Here is a 26,523-nt window from a genome sequence, read left to right as displayed (position 1 = left end):
TATCACTCTTGGCTGGAAGCAGTGCTTAAACAATGGAAAAAACACAAACTTTATCCAAAAACCTCTCATGTTTAGCTGTTTCCCTCTTTTTCTTTGGTCCTTTTAGCCTTTTTGGCCAGGGTGAAGGGAGTATATCCCATCAAACAAGAAGACAGCCGCATGTAGCTATGATGATGTTTGCTAGTTCACCTTACATGCATTAATGTAATAACGTGGTTAGCCTACTCAACGTAAATTACACACGAACAACATTAAGCTACTCACGCAGAGAAGAACGGCTGCTGCTGCATCATCATCCTCATCATTTCTGCTACACTGGCAGGGCTAGGGGCCAGGACTCTCCTCTTCGGGTTTTTGGGGGATGTTGCTAACTCCGGGCCCGATAACAGGCACCACACCCGCAGTAGATGTGCTCGGTGTGAGGTCTCGCAGCAAGCTATCAAATACGGCGCATTTCTCGGCTTTTAAAAAAAACCACTATGCGTCGCCAGGTGTTTCATCAGATTTGAGGAGTTACCTCCTTTGACAGTATCACAGTATCAGCTTAAAGCACTTGTTGCTGCTGAGTTTGCATATTTTGCTGTGAAGTACAGCCAGACTTTGACCGCTTCGCCTTGGACATTTTTAATCTGTAGCTCTGCTCTACAAGAACGTACGTACCTGGACCCACCTACTATCCTCGGAAACGTAAAATGATTGGCTAGAATCTACAGTGTATCACAGCTCAGGGAAAAAAAAGCACCGAAATAAAGCACCGAAATGTGCGCTGCTTTTCGGTCTGGTTACTACCGTTTATGTCAGAACCGGTGCCATAATTGCACCGGACACCGGTACCCATCCCTACCGCTGATTAAGAGGACCCGAGGGAAGCTCGGAAAGCTAAGCAGAAGTTATTTGGAGAGGAGAGTGACTGCCGTTGGTTGAAAAGAGAGGTAAAAAAACTTCATTGGTGTGGAAACATTATGGGTTCGCGGAGTTGAGACGTGGATCAAGTAGACACAGTGTGTAAACTTTGCTACGGTGTCATAGCTGCACCACAGAGCAACACTGCAAAGTTCACTAAACATAGATGTTTACATTTTTCATTTATTTTTTTATATTGCAAACATTTGCACTGTTATCAGTATTTGCACACTATTTTATATTATTTTTTGACAATCTTTAAAGTCATTATTCAACACATTGTTATTGTTAAATAAATATCGTCAAATAATCGAGATCGCAATTTCAGTGAAAATAATCGTGATTATCGTTTTTGCCATAATCGAGCAGCCCTAGTTAGTGTTTATGATAATAATTAAAATATAACAGTGCTATGGGTCAGTTAATGACCCTGATGAGGATAAGTGAAGAGAACGGACAGATGAATTTGCCTTTGCCGAGGGAAGTTCTCTCCTGCTGAGAACTGAATGAGGCTGATTCCTACTTTAAATGCCTGCATATTAGAAATGAGAGCTTGCTAAGCTGGTTAGCTTAACATATCGCCAAGACTGGTAACAGCTGCTCTGGCTCAGTCCAAATGTCACAACATTTACATGAGAGAGCCTTTAAAGGTTATCATGCTATAGCTCATTTGTTTAATGCGCAATTAGAGCTTCGGTGATGCAAAGACTCCAGAAAGTAAACCAAGAGTCCAAATCTAAACATTGTTTTAACGAGCAGATATTAACGTGTGAATTCTTCCCCGTATCCTCGTGAGATTACGCCTGTGCGTATTTGTCCAGTCGGACACTGATCCAGAACGTTTTTGGTGTGCGCCCCATGTGTTTACTCTGCCTCGGCGAACGGGGATAATTAAATCCTTTCTCTCTTATTTTCCTCTCCTCTCTGCTTATTCCTCGCGACACTCCTCCTCCGCTCCTGTCTGTTCGTGTTATGCACATTGCTCCCTTTTCTTCTCACCCCAGTACTTTCTCGCGGTCCACTCCCTCCTTATTCCTCGGCTGTTTATGTGTCACAGGCAGCGGAGTGGCGTCTGCGTTGAAGTCATCACTAATTCAAAGCAAACAGCGTGCCTTTATTTTCCTCACTGATGTATTATGCATCCATTATTCCACTAAGATATTTCTAATAAGCACACATCACACGCACACGAAGAGTTTTATTCTATTATTCTGTGCAAAATCCTCTAAACTAGACTTCAGCTGATGGTGCAAAACAATCCGCTGCACAAGCACATCAACAAGAATTTCTCCAGAGAGGAAATCTTTTGTCTCTTCTTCCACTTCTTTTGCTCTTAAACCTCACTCGGTCCGCTAGAATTTGGGAAAGCGATTACCGCTCTCAAACATATTACCTGCTGTTACTTTGTGGTGGCCCTAAGAGGGCATTTCATGTAATCTCTCCACTTTTCACCCTATTTCCCCCCTCCAGGCCCTCTCAGCAACAATGGGATCCCTTCACTCCACCGCTTCATCGACTTCATGTCGTGCATGCTGCCTAATAACAGTTATCTTAATTGAAATCAATGGAGGGATATAGAATCGACTGTTGCCGAGGGGGAGCTGGGCGGAGGTGGCTCCCTGCTCCTCTGCCGCTGCTCCCTTCACGCTCGTCCGTCTCAGAGAGATAAATGGCCCTCATAAAAACAAAATCAAATGAAATAATTGTAATTTTAATCGATGGAAATGTTGGTTGTGATACAAACAGCAGTCCTGCCTGGTTTGAAGCTTGTTTGTGCTTGTTTTTTTCTTTCGTCAGCTCTTCTGTTGTCTTTGGTAGTTGACAGAAGAGACAGACAGGAAAGATGGGAGGGAGGCGTGATGACATGTGACAAAGGTTGCATGCCAGATTGGCGGGTACACAGTATGCGCCTGAGTCATCTGAGCTGCCACGACACCATCAAACCCCGCGGTTTATAGCACTTGCTCCAGCTCCAAGAAGAATTATTCAAATGGCTCTGCAGGGTAGATGCTCCTATGTGGCATCGCTCTTATTACAGCCACCAGTAGCAGTTCTGATGCATTAATTACCGTTTAAGGTTTCATACCTCACAGATGTATACAGTACATTGAGTATCAGGCCTGGCCTTCACTCTCAGATCATATGAAATTCAGCACCATCCTCATACACATTAGGGGTGCAACGATACTCGTATCGATATTGAACCGTTCGATACAGTGCTTTCGGTTCGGTACGCATATGTATCGAACAATACAACATTTTTAATTTATTTTATCAACTTTCCTTCTGACGATGCTGTCTGTGTTGAGCGCTCAGTGGATCTGCGTTCGACTACTCCGCCTAGGCTGCACTGTCGAGCGCAGATCCACTGAGCGCAGCGCAAGCTAGCAAGACAGAAGCTAAGCTCGTTGCAACATGGCTACTGCCTCAACACTACCCGAAATCGAACCTCCCCGACCCTCATTCAGATCTGGCATTTGGAACTATTTTGGTTTTCATGTGAAGTATGACCCTGAAGGTAAGCGCGTCATGGACAAAAGTAAAATAGTATGTCGGATGTGCCACGCTAGCGTGTTAGCGCAGTTTTCTCATTAACGTGTTGGCCGTCTAGCCCCATACACGGGGCGATCCGCGGTAGCTCGTTAACGGAGATTTGCCGTGTTGTGGCGTTAACGTCATTTCAGATTAACGCTGACAGCACTAGTGGGAACACAACGAATATGACTGCACATTTACTCCGACATCATCCTTGTGCAAAGACAAGTGGAAGCAGACAAAAACAACAAGCACGCATGCTACAAACTTTACCGGAGTCATTTAGACAGCCGTTAGCACAGGATTCTCCTTATGGGGACCTGATATGTTTAATATGCTGCTGAGAATATAGCCCAGAAGAAGCGTATAGTATAGCTTTTATTTTGAAAGAGCCATTTCTCTGTAATAAACTCTCTTTTCCAAAGATGAGTGATTCCTCCATCAGATAGATTTATTATTTTTATTACTTTGTTGTTTCAGCAACATTACATTTAAAAACTTTTGAGTTAAAATATATATTTATAATTTTAATAAATGACAAATTAAAAAGGCATGAACATTTTTTTTTGTATCGAAAAAATATCGAACCGTGACACCAAAGTATCGAACCGAACTGTGAATTTTGTGTATCGTTGCACCCCTAATAAACATAATTATGATTGTGCTGATGCCAGACTACCGTCTCCTTAGTTTATGTGATAATTTTATGTTAAGGTTCTTGCTGTTTTTAAAAAAAATCAGAGCATACACATTTAAACACCATCGTAAACTGAGTCTGGCCTCTTCTCCTGAACCTTTGCTAACTGCAGTGTTTCTCAGGGACTCTTGATTCAGTTCTGTTGGCCAACATTCAACTTTTCAGCAGGAGCACTAAGATGCGACGTCGGCCGGTGGGAAATTAGAGTAGCTATAATGAATATAGAATTAAATTCTCAAATTTTAACATCCAAGGTTGTGTGTAGGACACTGCAGAGCCAATAGAGAGCCACAGTCACTGTTGCACTATAGAGGGTATTAATGACTGTGCACGGTAGCGATGTCCTGGCAGCAGGCTGGAAGCATCTGGAATGCAGACAGAGTCCTAATTACAGAGAGGAATGGAGAACTAAGCAGAGGAACCAGGCTCGCCTTCTCTTTTTGTCAGAGACAGAATGGAGCCTGATTCACACGTGTGAAATGAAGGTTAGTCCCACTCTGTTTGCTAGGACACTGGGGTGATTTTCTTTTTTAGGGACCCAGAGTCACACTGAACAAGCTGCAGAAGCAAAAGAGAAATATATTATCTGAAGCCAGGTCTAACCCGGCTAACCTGGATGCTTTTATGAACTCCACTTTTTACAAATTCATGAGCAATGATTTGTAAATCTCATCATGTTTTATTCACAGTAGAACACAGAAAACTGAGAAAATTTACAGTTTTAAGAAAAAACAATAAGGTCATTTTAAAATTGATGGCAGCAACACGTCTCTCAAAAGTTGGAAAGAAGGCGAGAAAAGTAAGTGGTATTAAAACGAAACACCTGGAGGTATGTTTTGCATCTAATTAGCTTAACTGGTAACCTGATTAGATGGAAAATGTAGCCTAATTAGGTTAATTAGCAACAGGTGAGTATAGAAAGAGGATCTTAGCGAGGCAGTGTTTCTGAATCTACAAATTGTGGAAAAATTTCAGAATAATGTTCCTCTACGCACAATTCTGAAGACTTTGAAGATCTCGTTATCTGCAGTACGTAAGGCAAACATTTGAGAATCTGGGGAAATCTCAAGGGATGAGGCCAACAATCAGTAGTGGATGCCTGTGATCTTTGGGCCCTCAGCTGGCATTGCATTAAGAGCAGGAATGACTCGGTTGTTAAAATCACTGCACGGGATGAGCAGCACTTCCAGGAATTATTGTCTGTGCGCACAGTTCATCACAAATGCAAAGAAGAAGCCGAATGTGAACTTGATCCGGAAACACCACCATCTTTTTTCTCTGAGGCAAAGTGGAAAACGGTTGTGTGATCCGACGAATCTGAATTTGAAAAGTGAAAAGTACATACAGGCTTTAGAGCAACAAATTCTCCCGTCCTGGTGGAAGGCCTTGCACATTTCTGTAAGATAACGTTAAACCACACTCTGCATCTATTACAACAGCATGGCTTCATAGTAGACGAGTCCAGACCTTTCACTAGTTTGGCAGAATGAAGAAGAGGCGGGACTGCTGAGCAGAGAGAAGGAGATAGAGAAGGATAAACAACATTCCTCTCCCAGAAGTCCGGCAACTTCTCTCCTCCATTCCTGATGTTTACTTTTTTGATTATCAAATTCAAAATCTGCTATTATTTTATGTAAAATAGCATCATGTCAGAGTTTAAACGTTTGATATGTTTTCTATGTTCTATTGGGAATAAAATAGAATTCAGGTTACATTAAATGAGGGACTTTGATTTATTTCTTTGACTATGATGTTACTTAGAACTGCTCCAAAAATGTACTACTGTCCTAAAAAGGTTACTGCTACATTACACTGTAGTGGGCTTACAAAGATTACAGCCTATCAATGTATAAGGCTACAATTTAACAATGCAAAACTGATATAATTCCTATATGTTTCTTTGCTGATGATAGCAGGTTTTTACAAGTGAGAAGAGCACATGGAACAGATGGAGTAAATACTGTGGACAATCATCTGTTGGATGAACTTCTTGAACTTTTTCACATTTAGTGTTGCAGTTTGTTTAGATAGACTTGGCCTGTGTGTGTGTGTGTGTGTGTGTGTGTGTGTGTGTGCCTCTTTGTGTAAACAACTTCTTTGTATGCTTCATTTTACAGGCTTGATACATGCAAAGAGCACAGCTGACAGCTGTTGCTAAAGGGCCAGTGTCCTGTTTACTTAATGAATGAAATAATAGATTCCACTGGTTTACTAGAAACCTCGCTACCGCATACAAAAGAGATTATGTTAGATTAGATGCGTGTTACGTGACATCCGTCTGCTGTTATCATATTGCATCAAACTGCAGCTGCAATTTCATTAACTCTTCCACACAGACACACACATGCACATTGAAAATGTGAGTATTATTATATGAAAATCACCCCTCATGCATTTCCCCCTTCAGCGTCTGTTGCCCAGTTTAAAACCATTTTGAACTGATTTGAAAAGTAAGGCTGCAGAGGAAGTACCTCAAACCTGCATTCTTTCTGCGGGCCAGCAGGGGGCGACTCCTCTGGTTTGAGAACAGAAGCCGGTGGTACAGAAGTCCATCGTCTCCCTCAATCTATTATCTACTTGTTTCAAGTCCTGCTGAATGCAATATCATGTTCATTTTATATATTATGATCCCCATTAGTATCATGTACATATACTTGGCACAATGGCTGCGTATATATAAAGTGAGGAATCTCTCTCCCAAGATGTTTTTTCAGTGTTGAGTTAATGGTCCACATAACTGTTAGAGCACTTTCTGTCTTTCATATTTATTCATCCTGATAACACAAATATAGAAATTTTCCAGATGGCACAAAACTTAAAAAGCGTGTCATTTGAGAAATGACATCTCCACTTAGACGACCTCAGATTGGCATTCATGCGCACGTTTGCTCATTCCAGTCGTTCCAAATGAAGAAGTGTTAACAAAACCGAGCTGATCAACAGTAGCTGTCATTTCTCAGGATTCAGGTACTGGAAAAGTGGAATTATTGGGTCCTGGATCTTTGCTTGCATATGCCCGGAGCATGTTTGTCTTTCCATCTCTATGTATGCCAGCATATTTGAACACATTGTGCGCAGTGCTTGTGTGTGTGTACGCATGTTGAAGTGGTAATGAGGCATGAAATCAGACATGGCTGGTCCTGAGCAGATATGAATGGAGGCTTGGTTTTGTCACACAGGGGCTACACTGTAGGCTGTTCAAACACTAACCTCTCTGTCCCTTTGCTATGTGTCCCCCGGGGGGGTTGGGGCGCAGCGTAATGATATTTATGTGCATGAGGGGGGGTCCTTCTCCAGAACATAAACACAGAGGCCCACCCTCCTTCCTCCCCCTCTTGCCGTGGCTCTTTCCCGCCTCTCAGCATTGACAGGTGACGGTGAAGTGTGACCACCGAGGAGGAGCGGCGACTGGGGGAGGGGGAGGGGAATAATGGTTTCCACACTGGTTATGGTTACCCTGGTGACCTTCTGGCCCCTGTGGAAATAATTACTCAACACCATCATTAGGTGTGGCCTTGTGATGCAAGAATATACTTGAGTCTGCCAGTGGTGAGACTGCCCACTGGACGGTTGCCTTTTTTACCCAACCATTGCTGGGTTTCTATGGTAACGAAAGCTAAACCGCTGGGTTTAGCATATATGTGTGTGGTCTTAAGCTAATGAGCTATATGGATGGATGCAAGCAGGTTAGCAGATGTAGTTTCTCTCAACTTTGAGGCTCCATGTTTTGACCCTCTGTGGCTACTGTATTACTCAAGAAATGCAAAAGTGCTCGGATTGTTTAGTTTCTACTTTTAAAATAAAATTAATAAAAATCCGAGTTCAGCTTAAGTGCTAATACATTAAAGATATACTTACATATGTTTACATATGTGGAAGCTAAAGTCCAAAGTGGTCCCGGAGATTATTATAATATATTGTGACAAACTAAATTCATTTTACCTGACTTGCTTGCTTCCACTTAGCTTAACCTACCTCCCATCCGTCCATCCGTCTGTCTTATTCCTTCCTTCCTCGAGCCATCGTTGCAGCAGTCTAAGAAGAGCTGCCCAGACTTTATTCTCCCCAACACCTCCTCCAGCTCTTCTGGGAGGATATGACACATTCCCAAGCCAGCTGAGAAACAGGATCTTATTCTTTCAGATACTTCCCATCTTGTCCTTGTGTATTTTATTATTTATTGTTGTACAATAAGATAAAATGTCAATGACAGCCCCTCAAAACGCAGTTGTTTCTGGGGAAGCTTATGTTGCGGAGCCCCTGTCTCCATCCCAAATGATCTGAATCTGTTATAAATCTACGAAGCTTTAGCTCGATCAGTGAGCAGTGTTGTCTCCCACAAATCGTGTTCAGTGGTATTTCTTTACATTGAAAGGAGGAGTCAGATTTCAACACAATAAAACATGACGATGACTCAAATGAAATTTAATAAGTAACCAGATGTTTCTTTTATTTAATAGCATTATTACAATCAAGTAACTTTAATGAGTCGATTTGCTGCGCTGATTATGGCAGGTTCTCACGTGTTCTCGTTATAGTCATTCATTAATTATTCTTTGATGATGAATGAATTGCTAAAAACCGAAGAGAGGATGCTTCACTGTTTGAGCTGCAGATCCAAAATAATCTCTGCCAAATCCTAACAATCCTCCACATTACACTGTGGAGCTTTTTTCTTTTTTTGCAGTCCCTTGGCTGTTAGAGCTGGAGCACTATTTTCTGTCTGTTGCATCCACCCAATCATCTAAATCTGTCTGTGTGTGTTAGTGCTTTGCAAATCCATTTGAGTCTATTCCATCTGCACCGTTAATATTTATGTTGCACTGTTCACCAGCATTTCACCTTTAATTCAGTTTGATATGATACGATTCATTTCATTTTGATATAGTTTTGCATATATCAAATTAATATGTAGCTACATGGCTCCAAACCATAAGCTGTTGCCTCAAGTTGCTATGTAGCTATATATTAATTTGATATATACAGAAATAGTACAGTCTTACAATAATACAGAGAAAATCTCAAGAATCAAACGCCCCCCTATGAATAAGCACTTGGCGAAAGTCGGGAGCAAAAACTCCCTTTTAACAGGAAGAAACCTCCAGAAGAACCGGGCTCAGGGAGGGGTGGGGCCATCTGCTGTGACCAGCTGGAGGTGAGGGAGGAACACAGGACTAAAGACACACTGTGGAAGAGAGCCAGAGATTCATAATAACTAATGATTAAGTGCAGAGTGGTGTATAAACCCGATCCATCCCTGACTAATAAGCATTTCAAAAAGTAGACGTCTGTCTCCTGAATCCAAACTGGGAGCTGGTTCAGCAGATGAGGACCTGAAAGCTGAAGGCGCTGCCTCCCATCCTACTTTTAAATATCCTAGAAACCACATATAAGCCTGCAGTCCAGCAGCAAAGTGCTCTACTGGGATGATACAGTATTGTGAGGCCTTTAAGGTAAGGCGGGACCTGATGCTTTAGGAGCCGATGAGGAGCAGCCAAAAGCTTGCTTGTGTGGATGGATGATGTCATTCCAGAAAAGACTTGATAAACATCAACAAATAAGATTCTGGTCAGCAGCGCTGTCAGTCAAGAAGAAAATGAATCAGCAGTTTTGCTGTTACAATCCAGAAAGCTAATTGAAGATTAATTTGACGTAATCCAAATGCAGACTCACATCCTGCGACGTTATTCATTTTCTTGACAAAAGCTACACAGACACACACAGACACACATGTACAAACATAATTTCCTGTCTCCCCTCAATAGCAATCTTCTGACTCTCGGGTCATGAGAGGAAATTGAACTGGCTCTTGGTAGTTCGGCCCTCGTTCCTCGCGTCCAAACAAAGTAACCTTTTGGCTTTTTTCAAAGCAAGAGAATGATTGACTTGACATCCTGCTGGTGGAATTTAAAGTCAAATTTAAGAGGATTAATAATCCAGATGCTTGTATGTAAGTGCAGCCGCTTAAATAAGTTGGAATTATTTGCACAGTACACATAAGAAAGGACCGCTGACCCTCTGCATGTTTCCAAACTATAAGAGTAACAGAGAATATCTGCAAAGGTTCAACTGGCTTGCATTACAATGCAGTGCGTAGGTTGATGCACCACTAAAAATAGTACTGTCATCTTACATGTGCATTATTAATAAAGCCATAGAACTATTTTGTATTTTGCAAACTTGAGCCCTAGAAACACTTTAAACAGTCCTGTATTAGGACGCTCGATGGCACGTTGACCTTCTTGATCTGTTCTGGGTTCCTTAAATTAGCAGTGACTAAAAATGCCAGAAAACACTGAATTCTTTGTGTGGTTTTGTTAGTTTGAACGACTCCTAGTAAGTAGCATATTGCTCATGTTATTGGAGCACCTCTCTGGCTACATTCTCCCTTGGGGGGAATCCAGACTCCACTTTTACAACTACTGGCCTAGAAAAGTCACACCGGGTCTAAAATTAATTATAACACTGAAAGTCAGCTCGCAGTCTGGGCTGTCCGTGTCTGCGTGTGTAGCAGCAATTGTGCAATAGCAATGTTTTGCATGTGTGTTTAAGGTTGACCTGTCTGTCGGGACCTTGTGTTTGTAAGTGTGTGTGCGGCCTAAACAGCCTCCCTGTAGCTGTGTGCTCGCAGCTGGTGAATGGGGCCTTGGCCATGAGACCCAGCCGCCGCTCACCATCTGTCAGTGTCCTTGGAGCTCCGAGGAGTTCAGACAGAGTGTCGCGCACAAACAACAGAAGCCCAGAGAAACACGGTAGCGGGCGCGCGCAGATCATATACCAGCATGCACTGATACGTGTAAACACGCTCATCTCGCCGTCACCTCCTGTTCATCGACATGCGGCGACTGTTGAGAGGCATGGGACGGAGCCGGTGACTGAACAGCCTCGATAGCCTAATGACAGGTTAAAATGGAGAACAACAGCGAGGATGACGATGGTGAGGGTGGTAATCGCACCATCCGTTTCAAAGACTCACTTTCTCCTGAAGTTCACATGATATTATGAGGCTGGCTTCATGTCAGAAGAAGAAAAACACTCATCCTGACTGTGGAACTTACGGAGACTGCGTCTTAAATGCAGGCGACACATTTAGCACAGCGGCCTGATGTAACGGGAAACTCCTCTGCTCATTGTTGAATAGCTGGAAATGTTAGAGGCTTTGTAGCGCTTCAAGCAAATGGCGAGGGGAGAAAACAATCCACTTCCTGCCACTGGGGAGACAAAAAGAGACGAGCTTTTAATTACTGACTTGTTTACTGTTGTCATTTTTATCACCTAAATATGTCCCCGAGGGGTTGTCCGCCTCTCTCTGTGGCTCTCGCGCTGACTTAATCTGTCATTACAGACCACTCAACAAGGCTGGGCACTGCAACTGGGCCGGCAGCAGCACACACACACACACACACACACACACGACTCGGGTTGTGTTATTCAGTCTAGGTTGCTACAGACATGTTTCTGCTAGAAAAAAGTGACAAATATGCAGTTAGATCTGGTGAGCATTGAAGATGGCAGGCTGGAGGACCATCTGCACTGGTGCCCATATTCCTTATGTTCCGTCACCACTCTGGAAAAGTTTGTCGCTGTCTTGAGCACCAAAAAAACTGCCAACCACCTGCAGTAGCGGTGACTCATGGATGTATTTTTGATATGCAGACTTGTTTATGAAGACATGCTCCATGTAAATGCATTCAGCCTTTAAATGTGTTTATATTAAGGTCACAAATGATAGCATGTAAATGTTGGCTATGTGCACTGAAGACTGATTCAGTTTGGCACTGATTGGATTTGTCAGGTGTGTAAAGTAGAACTCATAATACACATTTAGTTTGCCTTACATAGCACCAGGCTACTCTTTTTTTCCATCCCAGGAAACCCTCAGTCCAATTTAAAGCCTCTATTACATTCGTTGACTTTATGTTCGTGGCGGCTGCTGGATTTTGCTTTTTTAGCCTTTCAGATGCCTGTCCACATTCACATAATCAAATCACCACCCCTGGAGGTAGATACAGCAGTGAGGCCATTTTCAGCCTGCTGTCCTTATTTCCTTTGCTCCCTGATGTCCTGGAGGCAGGTGATAGGCAGAGAGAGAGAGAGAGAGAGAGTATCAGTTCCTCCAGAGTATCAGGCTGGAGGAACTGATGGATTATGTTCAGGTTTGTACGATCAACGTGCTCATGTTTGGCACTTCTAAATTTATACTCTGGAAGCAATTTGAGGCCCACAGCAAGAGTTTTCGTAGCGATCAGAGATGTTCTGGAGTGACAAAACATGTTCTTGGTCCCTGTTGATCTGCACTGTTCTTTTGTGGTTGCACCTCTTCCTCCCATTGAAGTGGAACAAACCGACCACTAAGAGGTTTGTAGCTTTTAAGCAGAGTAGGCAGCGCCACCGGAGATATGCGGTTATTAATGAGGACTGTTGATTGTTTTACACACCACCGGTCCCACGGCAAGAGTTTGGCTGCTTATGTTGTTAAACTGTGACTCGTTAGGAGCTCAGAGGCTGCGGAGATGGAGCCCGAGTCACAGCTGTTGAAAGAGCTCTACTCTGTAACCGATGCTGTGTCTCAGATTCACACCTTCCACCCAAGTGCACTATGGATTTCATGGGAGAGCGAGTGCATAAATTCAGCCTCATTATGCAGTTGTTTTTACTAATCACTGCCTAAGGTGCTGCACAGTCACTGACTGTGAATGTGTGCGCCAGATAATTCATTAGAGCCCGTGGCATTGTTAAATGAAGACAGAAAGTCGCAGCTTATTTGTGTTTGTCATCCCTCACAGCTTTGCATCTATTAGCACGTCATGTGAACATTGTGCCATATAAGCAGATTATTAGCGATAGGGATCTTCTGATCTTTGGCTACAGTCCATGTGTTGTAACATAGTTGCAAAAGCATGTGAACATATTTCACACTACTCAAACATAGCGATTACCATTATGGTGGGTTTGCACATCAAATAACCAGGCTTACCTGCAGCATTTGCACAGCAAAATGGAAACTTTACCAGATGAAAATCCATTAAAGTTTGTGTACAAACCTAAAAATGGAGTTTCAGAATCTGCCCTTCTCAGCCCTGCGACATGCAGTATGGTGCATTAGCATTGTATACATGTTGGCTTGTTAGACAGCGGTGCCAGCCTCACAGCTGCCTCAGTGACTGTGTGTGTTTGATAATTTATCAGAGCCTGTGCTGTGAAATGAATGCAGGGCAGACCAGAGGTGGCTTGGCTCTGCAGTCGCTCTGCAGTGAGTGACTCAGCTGGACCAGGAAGACGATGTGTGTATATAATATAATATATATAATATCTATGTTGTTGTTGGAAGCTCTCTTTAATATCTATTTTGCTCTCACATTTCTTTATATTTTTTCTCCTGCTTATAGACAGCAACTGAAACAATCCTCTAACGCCTACGCTGAGCTCTTCCACCACTGGCACTTTTACACCCATCTTCTCTCACAGCCTCCCCTTGTCTTCACGATGACTAGGCGCGAATGCTGAATTGCCGTATGGTCGGGACACCTGTGATGTGCTATAATGTGAGCGACCAGAGCCGATGGTTCAGCCATGCTGCAAGTGATTCTCAGTAGTGGTAAAATGCTGAACTCATCCACAGCAGTAGCAGACAGAGGTCACTGCTTCTTCTGAGGTTCAAACTTTTGGCCTTCAGTTGCACATTAGTTCTTTCTTACAGTAGAGTAAGCCACTGAGAGGTCGCACACAAACAACGCACAATGCACTATTCCTCACTAAATAATACAGCAGGAGAGATCCTGGAGGGTAACGTGAGAGGACAGAGTACACAAGTAAGTGACAGAGAGGACCCATGAGAAGAGTGGATGAGAGTGGAGAGGAAGAGTATGATTGCAGAGGAGGGGTGAAAGAGGAGAAAGAGGTCTTTCTCCTTTGAGCGGATGCTGTTAAAAGAATAGACGTTCTTTGTCATTTGTGCGCCGGTGTGACGCAGGTTTGCTTCTGGTCCGCTCCCATGTGGTGCTGGTGTCATATCAATTATATGTCTCTCCGTCAATGTGTCTCAGGCCTGTTGCGAGATGGGCGTCTCTGTGCGTCCGAGTGAGAGGTTAGGTTCCTGAGCTTTAGTGTGTCTGTTGAGGAAAAGCTGCAATGTGATTCCCAGACTCGGGTTGCACACGATGTGATGTGTGTGTGTGTGTGAGTACGTGGCTTTGTGTGCATGTGTGCTGTCATCCTCTGCAAGTGTGTGAGTCTGCAGAGGATGAGAGTGTGAGTTTGCTATCAGAAACACACACACGCACGTCAGGTATTCACATCTTGTGGGGACATGTCATTGCCATAATGCTTCCCCTAGCCCCTTACCCTGACGCTAACCATGAAAAATGAATGCCTAACCCTAACCTAATTGTAACCCTGTCACTAAAACCACATTTTCAGTCTCAAACTTGGGAGAAACAGGATTTTGGTCCCCACAAGTGTAGCAAACTTCCAATGTTTGGTCCCCACAACAATATGAATACACGCGCTCACACACACAGATTGTAAGGGTCACACACTTTTACCTCCATATGTACGTTCCTTTGCATTTAGGTTGCTTTAGGGTGAAGTCGCTGGTCCGTGAAACAGGAAAACCTGGTACTTCCAGAAGATTCCTGGCCTGATGCTCTTTAATAGCACATAGCTTGTTATTCTAGCCTCTGGGCTGGACTTTTGCAGGTTCATGTATCCATGCTTGCTTTCTTGTTTATGAATTTGTAGAAAGTCAAGTGCACCACATTACACGTGTCATAGTTGCAGCCCGTTCTCACTCCCGAGGTGTAATATAGAGTCAAGTCCCGAGGCGTTCCTGAGGAACGTGAAAGGTAACCTTCCGCGTTCTTATGCTACGCGCCGGTTATGGGTTATTAATACATGTTCCAGCCATGTATTCCAGTCCAAAACCTCACCTTATCCCTAACCTTAACCACGACTTTAATAACGTTAGAGGTGTTTTCCAAAACAAACGCACATGTGTAGATTCATTCCAAACGGTTCTCATGTTTCCTCATTTTTCCGATCTTGTAATCTAGGGACGTGTTGGGCGTCTGGAAGCATAACATACCAACGATTTGTCACCTAGAGTAAAATGTTACGCTTTGGGAGTGAGAACATGTTGCATAGTTCAGATGCGCTGAAAAAATCTCAGCTGTTTATGTAATCATATCCAACAAAATATATACTTAATGGTTAGATTGTGAAAATCCAACTTTATCCGAACATTTTCAAGCTTGATTCATTAAAACTGCCCAAAGTACCTGCTGCAGTCTACTGGACTTGGAGCAGATTTTAGGAGAACAGCAGCACCTGTTTCCCTGTTTGGCTGTAAATGGGTTGGGATATATAGAAGCCATATAGAAGGGACTCTTGGATTTAAGACTGGGTGTTCCCCAGCCACTATTTCCAGCAGCTGCTAACACTGACTAGAGATGTTGTCTGACAGTCAAATCCTCCTCCAGAGTGGGAGGTGTCATTTTAAAGACCCATGGGATGCCCTTGCCTATTTGTCTAATGAAGGTTCCCGAGGTAGTCCAAAAGCAGCTCTTTGTGTGCAGGTGTTTGCGTGTTTATAATAAAAAATCTGATGTGAGAGTTCACAGAGGAGAGGACCCAAATGCAAATCACCAGAGATAATTTAAAAAATGAGCACGAGTGGTCAGTCCGGCAAAACAAACACGACACAAAGCAATACATTTACAGAAGTGATGGCAGGAACAAGGACCCAGTCCACCTGAGCGCATGCTGGAATATCCGAGCTACAAACCAGAAAATATGGGATTGCAAACTATGAGTAACAGAAATGAGGCAACTGAAGGGTGAGCAGCTCGAGGCTGGATCACATCCAGCGCTGCAGCAGTTTTTAGACTCCACTGTGGAAGTTCACTTCTGACCACGTCCATGTGTGCAGCTGGAACTCCTCCCCTTTATCAAAGTGACCCACTGACTTGTTTTTCATTAGTGGAAGGAACCAAAACTGTTTGCTTTCTAGAAGCGTATAAAAGTGTTCCCAAGAGTTTGATCCTGTAGACACGGCATGAGAAAGTAGTGCCAACCAGAGATGGGCAGTAACGTGTTACTTGTAATGCGTTACTGTAATCCGATTACTTTTTTCAAGTAACGAGTAAAGTAAGGGATTACTATTGCAAAAACGGTAATTAGATTACCGTTACTTTCCCGTAGGAACGCTGCGTTACTGCGTTACTAAAACCGTGATTTTTTTTTTTTGCCGAGAATGTCTCATGACAGTGACGTAAGCAAGTGCGACGTTGGTGACAACAGCTGTGTGCAGATCAACAGTGGATCATATATCGAGTGCAGAGAGAGTATGAGCGTGCAGCGTTTAAAGCGTGGAAGTACTGACCTTACTTTGAGTTTGATTCCATAAAAAGTGACAAAAACATTAGTGCCCGCTGTGCGTGGGAAGAAAACTTCTTTTTACAGAGAAAAAAACCCCTAAACTTCCAACAAGCACCGAGTAGCTACGACGTAATGGGAAACTCACAGAGAAACTCGCGGATTCTTCCACTGACCGCGGCACACCTGCACCAGCGTAAACCTCCGCCTACCCCACTCCTGCTTTACAGGTGAAAATAGAGCAACAGGACCGCTGAGTCTTTGACTTTATTTATGTTCTGCTGTGTTTTACTTGCATCTATTTGAAAGACTGAGTGTAAACACAAAAAATATTTTATTTTATGTGCTGGAATGTGCAGAAAATAGGTTTAAATGTTAAACTAATTTCTTCCAGTCAGAGAATGTTGCAGATAATTAAATGTTTGCTTGATGCATAAAGTTAAAAGATTAAAAACTAATAAAACAAGTTTTAAAAAGAGACTTTTCCATTTGATTACATTTTGTATGATGGATTATGCAGAAAAAGTAGAATTGGGCTGAAAGATCTATCACTTTATCACCTCTTCAGGTTGTAAATTGTGTTTTTAAAAAGTAACTAAGTAACTAATTACTTTTGAAAATAAGTAATCAGTAAAGTAACAGGATTACTTTTTTGGGGAAGTAATCAGTAATTAGTTACTGATTACTTTTTTCAAGTAACTTGACCAACACTGGTGCCAATAATGCCGTGTCATCTCAGTTCATTGTGACACCAAATGGTGTTTTTGTCCTCAGCAGACACAACACACAAAACCTCCAACAATAAAGAAGCAAAACCAGCTCCCAGGTGACCTGTTTTAGTTGTTTTTTATTTGTGGGAGACAATTTTAGAAAAAAAAAAAAATAGGCTAAGTTGGAAGCCAACACATCCTCATCACAGAGACAGAAACAGGCAGGTTTGGAGTGAAGCTGCACACAGAAACAGATGCACCATGTGATACTAATACACAGTGTCATGATAGGAAATCAGATAATAGCGTCCATGATAATAAAAAAACTACATGAATAAAATATTGGAAATTCAAGAAAAGAAACAAACATCTGAGATGCAAAAATGCTTTTTTTAAAAAGCAAAGAGAATACAGATATTTGCTAAAGTACTGACAAGAACCCTAAAAATGAAACAAGAATCAAGTGTAAGTCACAATAAGGACACGAAGCACAAGATAAATTAAGATGAGGGGAAAGAAAATGACTTAAAATAATAAAGAAGAGAGGCTGAGATGGTAATGAGATACAGGAAGCTCTGTGAAGCATGGTTTCACTGAAACCGTCAGCCATGGCAACCAGGAAGCAACGTTTGCTGGTAACTATGTGTGTCACACCGACATATGCGCACACCTTATGAGAACACACAACCATGCACAGAGCGCACAGATGGGATGAAAGACAAAACACACACACTTGGCTTCTAAAGACCTGCACACATAAACATGCAGGCACGGTTCAACGGAGCCGACCCTCCCTGGACACAACTGATAATTAAATTACACGTCTTAATGTGAGGTGTGGTGATGTCAGTGGTGGCCTTTGTGGCATTTGCACACAAGTGCTTTATTTCTGGTTATTGTGTGGAGGATATAATGCGTCACAGCCTCGTTGAGATTCTGGTTTAAAGCTAAAAGATTTATTCAATTAATGTATTATCTGATCTCATTCCTGAAACAACGTTACTATTTCTTGGTTTGCAGTCTCACCCTCATCAAATACACGCTGATGCTAATAAGTGAAATGAGTTGGTGTCTCTTGTCTGTGTTCGTGCACTTCGCTAATACGCTACACGCTGAATGCGTTGCACAGAGCTGCATGTTAACTAAAAGCGAGACGAGAGTATAGATTTAGTTTTGGTGCTGAGGCTAAAGGTTTCGTGTCGCTCCCCGTGAAGCATAATTTAAACCCGGCTAAACTGAGAGAGGAGCGAGATCGATGCGGCCCCCACGGGGAACCTTGAAGAATCAGAGCCCACAGGTCGATGCCGGGTGGTGCCGGGGCGTGACATGCGCCGGCAGCCGCAGCCGGTGGTGGTGGCAGCAAGCTGAGCAGCATCTTTTTCCTCTTTTATTCTTTCAGCATGTGACCTGACAGCAGTACTAGGAAGAGAGGCTTGTCTCATAAATAATACCTTAACAGGGAAAGCATCTAATATTTGATTTAATAAGAGCTGCTCATATTTAAATGCACTCACTTGACTGACGCCGCGATTACATTTGCGCAGTCAAAAAAGGGCCTCCATTAAATATCTTCCACTTGCCTAATGCAATATTTATAAAGGTAAAAATAAAACGAGTCATTTCCTGACCTAAATTATGCATTAAAACGTCTTAGTGCAAAAGTTAGTAATATTCCAAAACTGCTACTTAATGAAGACACAAAGTCCCGGCCTCCACCGCAGTATAAATAACGATATAAGTGCTGAAAAATAATACGAGTTTCTCTCCCCATTCTTAGTTAACGATATATCTGCCACAAATATTTAAGGCTGTGGGATAAAATGCCTCCAAGTTTAGAGGGTCATGTTGTTTTTAAAGGTACAGGCAGTTGTTTTTTGAGGTTCTTTAATAGAATAGAAGAACTGGACTTCCAACAAGTTGGTGCCTTCCCATAAACTTAATTAATCGGTTTAAAGTACTCAGTGCTGGTTTGTGGAATTCACAGTTCTGACCCGCCGTCTTTAATGCAGTGGCCAAAGTGGACTTGCTGTTCTGCTCGATGCTGTTTTGTGTATGTGGTTAGAGATCAGCCCATGCATTGTATGACAAAGGAAGAGAGGAGAACCCATAGCTCTTTGCATGCCATTAAGGCAAATTTGTATTTGTGTCTGTACTTTCAGACTCAAATAATCAAGGCTCAAGGGTCCCTTCACCAAAGAAAAGAGATAACACGACCTGGATGAAATGTTATCGTCTGTCTCCTCATCTCAAGGTTCATCTAACACATGAAAACATGCATAAACATGCTTTTTCATTCCTGATATTGTTGCAGGTAGTTATTGTCATCAAGCAGGCTAAACAGCAGCAGTTATAACAGTTAGAAGCTAACTTTATGTCGGCTACGCTTCAGCGTCCCAAAATCACGCTTTCCCTCCGATAAACAGTTTGATTGCATTTTCACATCATATGAGAGTTTATTCACAAAGCGTTCAAGTTCAACAATGTTGCCTTCACTTCAAAGACAGTTTCACTAACACCAGGAAGTGCACGCTGACACAAAAGTTCAGGAAATATCCTCAACAACTCCCCTCAGTGTGGCTGTCATCAGTTACAAATAAACATGGACACCAGCAGACTGACAGCTTACACTCACTACAGACCAACGGCGGCCACAGTTTTTTGTCCTACGGCGGCAGCCGTAGCTAGGATTATGCACCTGATTTGGTAAAGAAACAGAACTGTCTGCAGTTGGAATATATTGAGCCATTTGTCTGACTCTGGACTGCTGTGCATTGATCGAATGGCTGTTTAGATTATGGTAACAAATTTCTTCTAATTAGCTTTGCAAAGCGTTACGTTCAAGAGCCTCAAAGTTTTCTCCGTACATCAGTGTCTCTGTTGCATCACTCAGGCCGACACAGAGTGGGATAAAATATTTACTCGTCTCTACTTTTCTCTTTTCAGTTCTCTCATGCTTTGCTGTTGGTCCAACCAATTACTCATTCATGCCAGTGATCATTTTCCCAGCCCTCCACCATCTAATCCCTAATGACAACACTGCCAGTTTATCTCCCACCAACACTAAACCCTCCTCGGCTCCTAAAATGTGGCTGAAACATGAAATAGAATAGCTAATCAAGCTACATAACACCAGATTATAGTAACATATCCATTCTTTAAATATACTTAATACTTAATATATTTGTGAAAGTGAAACATGGAAATATTATAAAACCTTTTTGGTCTCAAAGGAAGACACGTTGTGTTCTAACTGTGGATGCAAAATATTCATGCTGAGGAATCTTTTCTCACACATAAAGTGTGTGCATGCATGTTTGTGCATGTGTGCATATCCATCTGTGAGTCTTTTGCCAATAAGCAGGGGGTGCAGCGCTCAGCTACAGGGAGGCGAGTGAATATTTGGCTCCTCATTTGGGATTGGATGATTTTATGTCACTTGCAACAGCAAAGGATTAATAGGTGCACTCGTCCGTTCCATGCAGTGCTCCTCTAACCAAGTGAGACCAATAATGCATTGCAACTAAAGAGACATTTTATACATCTAAATAAACAGGTGTGTGTGTGTGTGTGTGTGTGTATTACCTGATGACTTTGCTTCTTATACCTGCTCCCCTTTATCTTTGATTTCCAGCAACTTCTAAGAAAATGTCTGAATTTGTTAAATTTGACTCTCTGCTGCGTTCTGTTTGTAAGATGAACCATTGAGCTTATCTCAAGTTATTTGCTAGAAACTGCTGGCTGTGATTTTATGTTGGCAGTTTGTAAAAGCTGCAGTATCTAACCTTTACAAATTAGCACTTGTGATTTGTAATACCAAAAAAATAAGATGTTATTTGCGAGTTGGACGTCGATTCTCAGTGTGATTGACGGCAACAGGAACTTGTTCACGCAGTCTTAATTTTGTCTGTGACCGTCTTGGATGGTCAGCATCAGAAGTAACAGATAATAAAATAGTAGAATTGCTGAGCCAAACTGAAACAATTTGATAATTCGATCTTAACCTGCTTCTACGAGCACCGGCCTTCACCTTCCGGAGCAGAGGCTACACAGATGTCTTACTTAGATTCTTACGGCCCCGTGCAATAGTCTTCATATACTCTCATATTCTCTGTAGGGCTGCGTGCATAGATGCATCGCACCATATTTCCTTCTCTGAAAAACTGAACAGCAATTCTAGCGGAGATAAAGTATTTGCTGTTGCTTTATTCTCTTTGTGGTAGTTTCCATCATGATCACCAAACTCTGTAAAGTTTGTGACTTTTTGGTAGCTTGTAATTTTCTCCCATGGGCGAAAATGGGTGGAAATGGACAGGCTAAGCTTCATTTAAATATAATACATCTTTAAAAAGCCTCCCCTTCACCTGCACGTGTGTCAGGGTAAAACCCAGAAAGGTTCGTGCCCTGCAGACACAGTCAGAAGATGGGAAATTGTCTCAAGATGTGGGACAGGGAGACAAAAGAGAGGGACATTATGTCGCCCTAGTTTTGCACGATTCGTTTATGGGATTTATGTGTTGTGCTCAAAATGCAGTTGAAGCAGCTGACTGAGAGATGACAGTTTAAAGTGCCTTTGTTTGGCTTGATAATGATGGTGGGGAGACTGGCGAGATTACCCAAATTACAGACATCTGTCTCTGGGCTTTAATCACTCTTTGAAACCACTGTCAGTTTTCATTTAAATGCCTTTTCGATTCATTAGTATATCCAGCAACAAAACAGCTCTGGCCGCTCTGTTCATAGATATTTTTTCACAGAATAATTTTCCAGAGAGAAGCGTATTCGGCAAAAAAAGCAGCAGGTATTTCAAAGCAAACAATGGCCGACCACACGGAGCCACGAGTCAAGTGCTTTTGAACCCTCTTGTTGCCATGCAGTTTCACATGCTGCTTCATAGAGGCACTTTGAATGGCCTGACAAAGTGGGCACCGGTGCAAAAAACAGATTTTGTATTCAGCTGCGGGTGTTTGTGCTCGCAGAACGCAATTTGATACACGCGGTCTCGAGTGTCAAGCTAAAGATCGGCCGGCGGGGCTGCTTTTTCAAACATGTTGATTCCAGTTTGTGTGCTGGAGTCGTCGCTGTGGTCCTTGCAGTTCATGCATTGTTGCGTGTAATCAGAACCCGTGTGGGTTCGGTCAGCACGTATGTGAGAAAGAAGCGACTGCCATATGAGAAGGAAACCAGTGAGTGTGATTCTTTTTGCGTGGTATTGCCAAAGGATTTGATTACTCTGCTGCCGATGTCTTATTTGATCAAAAAAGACGTCAGCTGATGTTGCACATTATTTACCTCAGGCCGGGTTAAGCTTGGGTTTTGTAGGTGAAGGCCTTAGCTGTTAGGGCTTTTTAACATTTGATGATGCATTCCTGCTGTTGCACAGACACAGATAAGAAATGTCTCACAGCAGGCTGACGTGTGCTGATATTAAGTGTGCGCTCTTGTGTATTTTATTGTTCCAGATTAGACCTAAACCCCGGTTGGAGTTGTAGATAAAACAGGCAGCTGGCTCAGCTTTCAGGTTTGTCCCCAAAATTAATTCAAAATCATTTGCTTAAATATAAAATGATAACAATAATTTGATAACTGGTAGTAGCAGCTGGTGTGATATCCCATGCACATATGTACCTTTAGGATCAAAGCTCATTCATGAAATGTGACCTGAGCGTGGTCCAGCAGACCTGAGGTTGGAGACGACCAGAGATGTGAAACGTGGCTCTGGATGCTTTGATTGCCAGTAACTGCAGGATTATACTGTAAGTGTTTAGATTTTCATCAGCTGTGATTTAAAGAAGACTTGCTGATATCTGCCCTTTCCTTGATGACAGAATGAGGATTTCTTGCCTTCTAATTGGCTCGAGCCTCCTTTTGTTTCTCCTTGTTTATAACCTGGAGCAGGCAGCAGCTCTAAAAGAGCATCAGTGGCGATTATATGTGGCCGGCACGATTATTAAAACCAAGAACTGTTATCAAGTGATCGATGCAGAGTTTTTCATCTTCTGAAAGTATCCTCTTAAAGTCCGGGATGCGTGCATCTATGTGTGTGTATGTGTGTGTGCATGCTCCTCCTTAAGGAGATTGGTTCAATAATACCAGACTTGAGCATGAGTCATATCTAGTAGGATATTGAGTAGAGACTTGCAGAGAACAATAAACAAATCTATTTATCACAAGGGTAACCAAGATGATGACGACAGCATGGTCTGATCTGGAAGTTTCCACGAGCCCCGTCTGTTTCTGTGGTCACTCCTGGATTTGGTGCGTAAAGATAAACTGGAGATCCATCTTTGTTACTGCCCCGTTTTATTGTTGCAACCCTGTTTCTTAAATATTACACGCTTACGTAATATAAACAGGATTCTCAGTTGCACAATGATCACAGTGCACCAACACTTTTGAATTAACTGAATCAGCACTGCAGGAGGATGGTCGGGGCGCGTTTAGCAGATTGCACTTTTACAGAAATGCTAACATCTTGCCTGCATTCTTTCCCTAACCTTCCCCAAGTGTTGGCACTCGCAGCACAAACAGTATGGACATAACAAATTATTGTAAATGTATATATGCTGATCTAAAAGTGAGAAGCAGTTCCCTTCAAAACATACTGGAGTTGAAAATTGCTCGGACACAGCGTGGCCTTCTCATTAGACTTGGTACTCTGTAGTCATACCTCAGCAGTGCACTGTGTGTAGATCACTGCTGGAAATGTTGTGAACACAGAGGGAGAGCCGTGATATGAAAATCGTGCTTTTTTAAAAATCCTCTGTGTTTATCCTCCGTAGAGTCTTTGCAGTCCTTAACAGGGAGCTAAACGGCACATTTAAAGAGGGATCTGCTGCTCTGAATATACCGTAAACTAGCCCAAACCCGACACTTAATGAGGTTCTGCTTGTGCAGGTTGTCTCGTTGAAATGCGATGAGCAAGACGAGCGGTTTCTCTCTGGGGATTTTCACCGCCATCCAAACTAATTTTGCAATTCTTATCCAGCAGTAACTTAAGTGCGGTCATTTTCGCCTACAGCAGGGTTAGTTAGCCCAAAACCGCCAAATAACTGAAATGTTACTATTCTGATGGCAACGTAGCTTATGTGCAAGTTTAAAGCGAAGCTCTTACGCATGTTCTGTACAGGTGAAGTGTGTGCAGAGCGAACATTACCTCATTTATTCTCCTTGATCCGTGAACCTGAAGTGAATCATTGTTTTGAACCACTCTGTGGATCATCACTCCTACGGATTCGGTCGCCCGTAGACAGCTGGAGATGGACTGCATGAAAAGCAAAAAGCAAACGATAGAAGAAGTGACATGTGTGGGGTTTGTTACTGAAGTTCAAGCTCTCTAATCCCAAACACAAACCACCACGTCCTTAGCTTTAAATATTCTCACACACAGAGAAGCTTCTCAAACACGAGACTTCCAAGAAAAAAAGTCTACTACAATTAGACTGTAATTAATACGTTTCGTGTGTTTGAGAAATAGCTGCGATGTATGTGAAGGTTTCCTTTGCAGCTTTCTGAATAATTAAGTGTGAGCACTGAGGGAGGTGAACTCCTTTGTGTCTGCGAATCGTATTTTATTGTGATAAGCACGGCTGCCTGTCACATGCGTGACCTGATATCATCGTCCCCGAGGTAGCACGACCGTCAGATATCGACACAACAAAGCATGAAATATCACATGAAAACACACTCGCCACCGTTGAGCAAGTTTCTAGGAAGAAACGATCGATTTCTCATTAAAGTAATGAAATCATGCAGAAGTAGTAAACAAAGTTATGTTTCCACAAGCGACCTGCGTACAGAGGAGAAGAGAAAAAACCAGGTGAAGCAGTTCACCTCACAAACAATAGTTACAATGTTACTTTGTTACTAAATGTTACTTTACAGCAGGGGTGTCCAACTCCAGGCCTCGAGGGCCGGTGTCCTGCAGGTTTTAGATCTCACCCTGGGTCAGCACACCTGAATCACATGATTAGTTCATTACCAGGCCTCTGGAGAACTTCAGGACACGTTGAGGAGGTCAATTAGCATTTAAATCAGCTGTGTTGGATCAAGGACACATCTAAAACCTGCAGGACACCGGCCCTCGAGGCCTGGAGTTGGACACTCCTGCTTTACAGAGTGAAAAAGCGTAACTTGGGATTGATAGTGTTGATAAAAGTTAACATGTTTTTGGGGGTAATTACTTTGGACCACAAAGGTTCCTCATCAGCGAAAGGGAGATGGCCAAAGGGTGCTCTGATGGAGGTCTGGTGATTGGGAACACGCCAGTGAATGTGGTGAGCTCACCCTCATGTTCAGAAAACCAGTTTGAAATGATTTGAGCTTTCATACCTGCAGTGTTATCCTACTGGGAGCAGCCGTTAGAAGACGGGAGCACTGTGTTCACAAAGGGATGAACAATCCTTAGGTATGATCAAAATGATGCTCATTGGGTAAAAATGGCAGACGGTGTGCCAAAAATCTACCCCCCACGCTATTACATCACCGGCAACAGCCTGAACCATTGCTGTTTACATCAAATTCTGACCCGACCATCCAAATGTCACGGCAGAGATCGAGACTCATCAGACCAGACGACGTTTTCCAATCTTGTAATGTCCAAGTTTGGTGACTATGTGAACTGTAGTCTCAGTTTCCTGTTCTTTGCTGACAGGAGCGGCACCCGGGGTGGTCTTCTGCTGAGAAATGCTTTCTGCATATCTTGTTTGTAGTGAGTGGTTGAGCTACTGTTGCCTTCCCGTCAGCTCAAAGCAGTCTGTCCGTTCTCCTCTGAACTCTGGCATCAGTGACGTTTGTTCTCCCTGAAACTGGGATAGGTTCTCCTTTTCTGAAGAAATGGTTGCGTGGGAAAATCCCAGCAGATCACGCTCCGCTTGAAATTTCCGTCTGATGGAAAACCAGATATTCGTGTTAACGAGCAGCTTAACAGATATACCTAATAAAGTGGCCAGAGAGTGTAGCTGAAAGCTCAAAAACAGCTCGCAGTGCTTTATAGTGAAGCTTTGCTACGCTGTAGGTCTCTGAGCTCCTTTCAGTGACATTTGTGCCCCGTGCTGCTTCAAATTCACACGTTTTCAGAGTACGCTCGCTGGTTATCGCGGCGTGAATGCAGTCTACGTCAAATACGTAATGGTGGTGTCACTGAGAGGACAACCACTCTGCCAACGGATTAGGTTAATCACAGGGGGAATGACTGCAGTGGCCTCTTTTCAGAGCAGGGAATTCGATTTATACAGAGAGCGAGGTGGGGGAGTGGACGGGGGTTCAGAACGCTATGTTGTGGTAAGGCGGCGGACACCAGGGCGGAGC

General features: G+C 42.8%; 1 protein-coding gene across 3 annotated transcripts in view; it reads left to right on the top strand.

The window, feature by feature from the left end:
• Nucleotides 1-26,523, top strand: part of pde4ba (phosphodiesterase 4B, cAMP-specific a) — a 204,700-nt gene that overhangs the window by 97,948 nt on the left and 80,229 nt on the right. The window lies entirely within an intron of this gene.

Source organism: Astatotilapia calliptera, chromosome 17 (genome assembly GCF_900246225.1).
Source record: "Astatotilapia calliptera chromosome 17, fAstCal1.2, whole genome shotgun sequence".
Taxonomy (NCBI): Eukaryota; Metazoa; Chordata; class Actinopteri; order Cichliformes; family Cichlidae; genus Astatotilapia; species Astatotilapia calliptera.
This window is presented reverse-complemented; position numbering and strand designations above follow the sequence as displayed.